The sequence below is a fragment of the Myotis brandtii genome, unplaced genomic scaffold, assembly GCF_000412655.1.
Source record: "Myotis brandtii unplaced genomic scaffold, ASM41265v1 scaffold506, whole genome shotgun sequence".
Classification (NCBI taxonomy): domain Eukaryota; kingdom Metazoa; phylum Chordata; class Mammalia; order Chiroptera; family Vespertilionidae; genus Myotis; species Myotis brandtii.
Window position 1 is genome coordinate 3,817,758 of NW_005369287.1, and position 9,015 is coordinate 3,826,772.

The following is a 9,015-nucleotide window of genomic DNA, read 5'->3' on the forward strand; positions in this document are numbered from 1 at the left end:
TGAGTTTTGTTTGCTTGGTAGAAGATGAACTCAATCAGATGGATGTGGATGCTATAGGAAGTGACTATGGTTTGAAGGCCCAGGTCCAAGCTCTCTCTCCTCTGCCTCCCCCCTGTTAAGGGATAAAAATAAAAAAATTAGTCTATTTGAGTACCCTTGAAATGTTGCCTAATTTAATTTGTTATGTATTCCATTTAAAGGCCCAAGTTTTCTGGTGTAAGCCCCAAGAAAACACTTGCCCTAAAAATAACTGCATGCCATGATCACATCTTACATTACTGACCAACAACAGTGTCAAGCAATTAGCTTTTTATAGAGAGTGGGAAGAAAAAATTTCTCTTTTGAACCATATTTCTGGTTCTTTAAATTAATGGAACTTATTTTTCTTGAGGACATTCTTAGTGTAGCAGTAGAGCACTAGTTCTTTATTCTTCAACTTCAGAATTCATTTAATTTCTAATTCCACCAAGTCTGCCCTTGGCCCTTGACCTCACTCCTAGCTGTTACACTTAGCTTCCTGTGATTGCTGTGGACAAGAAAAGCTCCAGACAAAAATTGGATGAAGGTGACATTTGTCATTGGCTCCTTCTCATCTTCTGCAGTAGCATGATTCCCTTTCCTCCCCCCACCATCACAAAACCACTGATGTTGCTTGGGTGAGCATCTTATATAGACCTGCCGTTCTCTGTTCTGCTCAGAAATCTACTTCTGTACCTACCTATGAGCAAACCCACATTTATTTTGTTAACTGAAAACCTATGATTGTTGAACATATATCATGTTCTAGCCTATTTGTTAGTTATATGGATACACAAGCAAATGCCATGAAAAACATGGATTCCTGTTTTCAGAGAGTTCACAGTCTAGGAAGGAGATAGATGGACATAAATGTTCATATGGACAAAAGCAGGAACAACCAGCTATTATAATAATGCTTAGGCAAATACTAGAAATGTGACATGATGGAAATTGATTAAAGCCCTTGGGAATTAGAGGGAAAGCCAGGATTGGGACGGAGGAAAGATTTGGGAAGGGTTCAGGTCATCTGAATTAAATCCATTCCAGAAAAAGGGTGAGACTGAAAATTTCCAGATTGGGGGAATCTATGTTTCATTATTTTAAATGGGAAAAATAGAACGTATTCTTGGACACAGGGGTAAACCACAGGCCAGGATCCAAGGATGACAATTGAAAAACATTTGAAAACAGGTTGACTCTGGAAGATCTACAGCCATGTTTAGTTCTTGTAGCCATATTTTTAAAAGAGATTATGGGATTGGATCATAATCTAAAATGTAAACTCTTGAGCATTTCTTTGTAGAAAAACAGTGTGCAATGAGATGAATATCTATTTTGAAGATAGAACTGGCTAAAACTAGAATTTAGATGAACCATGCTGTCATACTTATTGATCTGCTTTGGCTTAGCAGTTCGTCCTTTGCAATATAGGTTTTCATAAAGAAGGATAGTAATATTATACATTTCTTCAAAAGTCTATTATGAAAGTACAAAATGACATTTTCTTCCTGGGTAGATTGTTTCTTCAAACGTATAATATTATCTGTGTGATGGGATGAAAGTACAAAATGACATTTTCTTCCTGGGTAGATTTAGTCTGATCCCACCAAATCTGCCAGGATGTTGAACCGTATACTGTACTCGTTGAACAGAGTCATGTGATAGATGGTCATTGCTTTTAGGAGGGCTGTGGGGTTGGAGGTGAGCTTAGAGAATCACCAGAGGTCAAAGCAGTCAGCATTCACCTTTTAAATTCACAAGCGACTGGCTGTTAAGTGCCTCTTGGGCTGTACACAGAGAATAGGGGATAATCAGAGGGGCCAGCAGTGAGGTCTCTGCCCCTCATAACCATGCCCTGAAAAATTGAGGAAATCAAGGTCTTCCTACTCACAGCCAGGAGAAAGGATGCCAAATCTGTCAAGATCAAGACAAATAAGGATGGTGTGAAGTTTAAAGTCTGATGCAGCAGATACTTTTATACCTTGGTTATCACAGACAAAGAGAAGGCCGAGAAACTGAAGCAGTCCCTGCCCCCAGATTTGGCAGTGAAGGAACCAAAATGAATCAGACACGCTGATCTGTATTAAAGTATTAAAAATTCTCCATTAAGACCCTCCCTGTGCCCTAACCTGGAAGGAGATCCAAACTTTTCCCCCTTCCAGTCTGCTGGGGGCCCAGCGGGCATCTAACCTAGGCTAGCTGCTGGGGACTTGAACTTACCTGGGTGCATCCAATGGTTTGAGAACCATTGAGCCCAGAGGAAGCTTTTCCAGGCTGTTTCTGTGTGATGGGAGTGGGGAGGTAAGGCACAAATAGTATTCTTTGATGCCCAGGTGAGGGAGCATGGGACACAGAGTTCCTCCTGCAGAGAGACCAGAATGGTTCTGGCGCACTGAGGACCCCAGGAGGTGCACAAAGGTATCACGGCCGATATCTTCCACCTCTCCTGGAGGCAGTACCGTCTTGGGGAGGTATCCTCAAATGGCTGACGAGGTTGCAGGTACCAGGAGGGGGCAGGGCATGGGGAGAAGGCTGAGGCACACCAGGGAAGAATCGCAATCACCATGTGTTAATAGTAGCTGAAGACTTCCTTAAGAATGTATTTGGGACAGTCCTTCTGATTCCCAAAAGGAACAGGGTGAGACTCTGGGGCTTTGAGGAGGCCTGACAGTCTATATATCAGTGTGAGCAAGGCCTACTGAGAACATACACAAAGGCTGGTAAGGCTGGAAGAAAGCAGGTTACCTTATAGTTCGTTATACCAAATGAATATAATTAAAAGTAGTGGTTCTCAACAAGAGGCAGCTTTTGGACCCCCATGGGGCATTTGGCAATGTTTGGGGACTTGACATCTGGTTCGTGGAGGCCAGGGTATACTGCTAAACATCTACAGTGCCTAGGGCAGCTCCTGTAACTAAGGACTATTTGGGCCAAAATGTCAATAGTGCCCAAGTTGAGAAACTCTAAATTGTATTTCAAAGATGGATTTACAAAACAAACAAATAAACAAACAAACAAACAAACCCCAAACAGTATTCCCTATCAACTTCATAGCCACCATTAGTGATATTTAGAGACTTACAATGGAGGGTTAAGCTAGCAAAGTGGGTACCCATTTAACTGGCAATGGGATTGACTATAGCATCATTTCAAATTGGCTGTTTTTTTTTTCTAGTGCATTTGTAGATATCGAAGTTAAACTGGTCTTTCTTGAATAACCACTCTTGAATGGCCTTTAAAAATAATGGGCACTGTGTTTGTCCTGTTTCCTCATATTTCAGGTATTTCTCTTCAGCATGATCAAGTCTGACAAATAATGACGTGACTCAGCAGTTTATGCCAATGCCTGCCAAGTGCTGGGAACTGTTATCAGGGCCCACTACTCAGAACACTTTCGCTTTCTCGTGGGCTCCCCTCTAGGCTAGAGGAGGGGAGGGAATGATTACCCATCACACACTTGTATCCAGCACTTGCTTTTCAAATCTGATGAATTCTGAGCTTAAAAATACAAGTTCCATATATAAAAACGACATTTTTTTGAATAACCAGTTATTAGGTAGTTATTCCTGCATCAGTGGGCCACATTGAGAATTCTCAGAATAAAGGAGAAATGTGATTCTAGGAAGTCAAATTTCTGGGCAGTGGAATGAAGACACTTTGTAGGGAGGGCTATTGACCTCAGCAAAAATCAACCAAGAGATAGATGAAAGTAACACTCAAATTGATTTTGTTTATTTGATGGATAGAGGAATATAAAGTTTAAAGAAGAAGCATGTTGTGATGCATGTAAAAGAGTATTGGATTTTAGATCAGACAGACTTGGTATGAGTCCTGGCTCTGCGGCATACTAGCTGTGTAACTATGGGCGTGATTTTTACTTTGTTTACTTTTGGTTCAAAAGGTATAATGCTATTTGCCTCGTAGCCATGTTAGCTATTGCTCTGTGATAAAAGCCACAAAATCTCAGTGGCATAAAGCAATAAATCTTTCTGTAGGTCATGCATCTGTGAGGTGCTGGCATCAACTGGGCGTTGTCTAATCCAAGTTGGAGTGGTTTTGTTCTCTGAGAGCCTCCTCCTCCTCCTGGGATCAGAGGGCTCTCTGAGAATGTTTTCCCCTGTATTTCAAGTCTCAATACTTGTATCACATTTTGCTAACACTCTATTGGCCAAAGCTGTCACATGACTGAAAACAAAGCCAAGGGGAGGGGAAGTAGACCCTGCCCAATTTCAGCCAAAGCAAGTCACTTGAGCAAATCCAACATCACTGGAACAGGAAGTATCCATTTCTCAAGAAAATGAGGGAGAGGGAGTGAATATTTCTGAACAATAATCGAATCTACCATAGGCAGTTAAAATTATTAAATGAATTTATGTCTGCAAAGCACCTTGCATAATGTCTGGCCCTAAAGTGTTTAATTCCCTTCTCCTCCTCCAAAATCTGATTTTACAAAGAAGATTCTGGAACATAAACTAATTGCAGAGATGCAATCACTAGTTTAAAGTAAACTTGAATTCTGTATTCTGATCAGTTGTGAGAGAAGGAATAAAAGGAAAGAGAAGATTTTTTTTTTTTAGGAGAAGAGATTTTTGAGGAGAATAATAAAATAGAAGAAAAAAGGGAGAAAGAAACAATACCTTCTCAAATTTTGAGGTGGTAAGGCAAGGGGAGAAAAATAATATATTTCTAAATGAAAAAACCAAGTAAATAGAAATACTGCCACAGAACAGAGAGCCAATAAAAAGAAGGAGGAGAAGAAAATGACTTAATAAGAGATTCGCCATGATATCAGGTGGACTTTTTCTCTTCCCTGTCTTTAAAATTCTGAACTACACATTTCTTCTTGGAATAGGCTAGGAGAAGGAGAGTCATGTTTACTATAGTTTTATCACCTCTTGTCAAGGTTTTATGACAGACTAGTCAATGTTTTTACCACAGTTTACAAGGTCACTATACTCTTTATCTTTGATACTTCCGAAGCTCTAATCTTAATGTGGCTATTATTTCAACCTACCAAATGAGCAATCATTTTCTGGGAATGTGGTGATATCATAGGGAACAATGAAATTAACTTGGGTTTTTCCACTGTTATAACTTGGTGCATATGGAGAAAAAATATTCCCAGCAGAGGCCATTTGATCATAAATTATTTCACATGACCAGATTGCTCAGTATTCTATGGTTGGAAAAATTGTGCAGAAATTATTGTCTAAAAGACAGTAGGGCCTAAATATAATACTCTGCCCACAAGTATCTTTGAGAATAAGAGAAGAAATGCTTTGGTGAAATTTGACTTGGTTAACAAGAAACAAATAGAACCCCTATTAAGATGAAAAGTATTAATATTGAACCAGGTTCTCCTTGTAAAGAGCAATGGTAACTTGTCTTGTTACATCACATGCTTAGAGAAGCAAAGATAAAAATTCAGCCTTCTTTGTTTTTTATATTGAAACTCTTGTTTGCTTCTTGCCCGAGCCATCTTGCTTTTCAGTCAGACTACCAATAGCTAACACAGAGGAGATACTCACAAATTGGGGCAAGGTCAGGAAATGGCCATTTTTCAATTTATAATTAGTTGTGGATAGGAGTGGGCATATGGAGAAGCAATTCCCTCCAAACTCACATTCCTTAAAAAAAAAAAAAAAAAAAGCTTGTACTGCTTTGGAGAAATGAGAGGTGTGTTTTCTTGTTTTGTTTTGTTGTTCCTAAAAATATTTATCTGGGGTTTTCAAAAAGATATAGGCCTGGAATATAAAGATTTTTTTTAAAAAGGTATCTCTTGAATAATGCTTTAAACTGGTTAGCTTGAGGTAAGGAATGACTAAAAAATAGTCAACTGATTTTTTAATATATTTATCTTTATTGTTTTAAGTATTACAGATGTCCCCACTTTTTCCCCCATTGACACCCCCTCCTCCCCACTCCCTTCTCCTCCCCAGACCTTTACCCCACTATTGTCTGTGTCCATGACTTATGAATATAAAGCATATAAGTTCTTTGGTTGATCTCTTCCCTCCCCCACCCTCTTCCCTCTGAGGATTCTCAGGCTGTTGATGCTTCTATGACTCTGGATCTATTTGTTTGTCAGTTTATTTTGTTCATTAGATTCCACATATAAGTGAGATCATGTGATACTTGTCTTTCTCTGACTGGCTTATTTCACTTAGCATAATACTTTCTAGGTTCCTCCATGCTGCCTCAAAGGGTAAGAGATCCTTCTTTTTTTACAGCTGCATAGTATTCCATGGTGTAAATGTACCACTGTTTTATTTATTTTTTATCCACTCATCTACTGATGGGCACTTGTGCGATTTCCACATCTTAGCTATTGTAAATAGTGCTGCTATAAACATAGGGGTGCATATGTTCTTTCTGATTGGTGTTTCAGGTTTCCGAAGGATATATTCCTAGTTCCATTTTTACTTTTTTGAGGAAACGCCACACTGTTTTTCATAGTGGCTGTACCAGTCTGCATTCCCATCAGCAGTGTATTAAAGTTCGTTTTTCTCCGCATCCTCACCAGTACTTGTTGTTTGTTGATTTATTGATGGTAGCCATTCTGGCAGGTATGAGGTGGTTCCTTATTATCATTTTAATTTGCATCTCTGATGATTCGTGACATTGAGCAATTTTCCATATGTGTCTTGGCCATTTGTATGTCTGCTTTGGAGAAGTGTCTATTTAGGTCTTCTGCCCATTTTTTGATTGGGTTGTTTGTTTTCCTTTTGTTGATTTGTATGAGTACTTTATATATTTTGGATATTAACCCCTTATCAGATGTATCATTGGCAAATACGTTCTCCCATACAGTGGGTTCCCTTTTCATTTTGGCGCGGATTTCTTTGGCTGTGCGTAAGCTTTTTTATTTTGATGTAGTTTCATTTGTTTATTTTCCATGTTTGTCTTGCTCTAGGCATTGTATCAGTAAAAATTTTGCTATGTGAGATATCTGATATTTTGCTGCCTATGTTTTCTTAAAGGATTTTTATGGTTTCACGACTTACGTTTAAATCTTTTATCCATTTTGAGTTTATTCTTGTGTATGGTGTAAGTTGGTGGTCTAGTTTCATTTTTCTACATGTAGCTGTCCAATTTTCCCAACATCATTTATTGAAGAGACTGTCTTGACTCTATTGTATGCTCTTGCCTCTTTTATCAAAGATTAATTGAGTGTAATGGTTTTGGTCAGTTTCTGGGTTGTCTGTTCTGTACCATTGATCTATACGCCTGTTCTTGTGCCAGTACCAGGCTGTTTTGATTACAGTGGCTATGTAGTATAGCTTGATATCTAGTATTGTGATTCCTCCAACTTTGTTCTTCCTCAAGATTGCTGCGGCTTAAGAACTGATTTTTAACTGAAGGGCTTATCATCTCCTTGGACCCTAGAAAAAGGAGACCAGAGTGCAAGACCTTTCTGGTATTTTTTTGTCTGCCACTCTCCATTCACTTCTGGCCTCTTTGTTCTTTACCAAGCACATGGAGCTCATTCCTACAGTCAGGCCTTTCCACTCACCTTGCCTGCAGCCTGGTATGCATTTCCCTGCCTGGATATGTGCATGCTCACTTCCTCGCTTCATTCATTTAGGGCCGTTTCAGTATCACTCCCTCATAGAGGCTTACCCTACCCATCTTGTCTACAACTGCTCCCAATTTCCCTCTGTCCCCTAATATGGAATTCATTTTCTTCATATTTCTCACTATCTGACGTATATTATACACTTATTTTGCTCATTTGTTTATTGTTTGTTCTTCACTAGAATGGAAGCTCCATGAGGGCAAGGTCTTTGTTTTGATCACTGCTGTATCCTCAGTGTCCAACGCAGTGCCTGTGCCTGGCACATAGTAGCCATTTCAGCAAATTTTGTTAAATGAATGAATGTCTGTAGGGAAGAAAGGACAGCATTTTTGACCATTCCTCATAGTTGTAAAGATGAAAATATCCCTAATGTAAAGAAGATCAATCCTTTAGTTACCACAACCTTATGAAAAGTTCACTTGAATATATGCATCCATTCTTTTAATAGCCAGTTGGACCTACTGGGCATGGAGTACTGTGCTAGGTGCTGTATGCAGAACTGAAGGGAATAAGGAAGGATTCCTTCCCTCAAGGAAAGATAATCTGGAGGTGGAGAAGGGTCTCTCCACCTGGTCCCTGGGGGTGCCATTCACTTTGAATCATGTTTTCTTAAAGCTATGAAGTGTACAACCTGTCCAACTGTTCAGAACAATGCTGGGAGCCAACATTTCTTTTCCCTGCAGCTAACTGGCACTTCCTAACAATCCAGAGGCCACAGGGCTTGCATGGATTCCTTCATTCAACAAATATTTATTGAGCATTTACTACATATACGGAAAGTGCCAGAAGCTGGGATACAAGTGTGATCCCAACAATGTCCCTGACTGTCGGTTGCTTACAGTGGGGAGACCAACAGGCAAATACAGCACAGATGTTAAGTATACAAGTGGACTTCCGTGAGAGGACATAGAAGGGCCTTCCAATCCTGTCTTGAGAGTTGGAGGAGATTTGAGCAAGTTTTCTAAGCAGTGTCTGTTTGTATCTCTCTAATTATAGGGGGCTATGTAGTAGATTGATTGGCTTTGCTTCTCAGCTGTGGGCTGAGTAGAAGTTTTGCAGGCATCAAAAGGAAAGGGTGTGAGGTCAGGGAGAGCAGCAAGGGCTAAGCCTGGAGGCAGAAGACTGCAAGGGGTAGAGTTCAGTCTGGCAGCAGCAGAGCTTCATGGGACCACGTGGCCCGGTCATACAGGGCTTCTCTGAGGAGTAAACCCTTAGGATCATCAGACTGGAATTTATAAGAGCCCCGGGAGCAAAGGTGGACACTGAACTGGACAGAAGGCCTAGGAAGCTTGCACAGTGACCTGAGGGGAAAGAGACATCACAGGCAAGGTAATTTGCTGGTTTCTGGCTGGAACACAACCCTGACCCCTCAGTAAATGGCTGCATCATTTACTGAGATAAGACGAACAGGGGGAAGTGCA

At 40.1% G+C, this 9,015-nt stretch overlaps 1 pseudogene; it reads left to right on the forward strand.

Moving 5' to 3' along the window:
- Window positions 1-1,868: 1,868 nt before the first annotated feature.
- LOC102244159 lies at window positions 1,869-2,106 on the forward strand (annotated as a pseudogene).
- The last annotated feature ends 6,909 nt before the right edge of the window (window positions 2,107-9,015 follow it).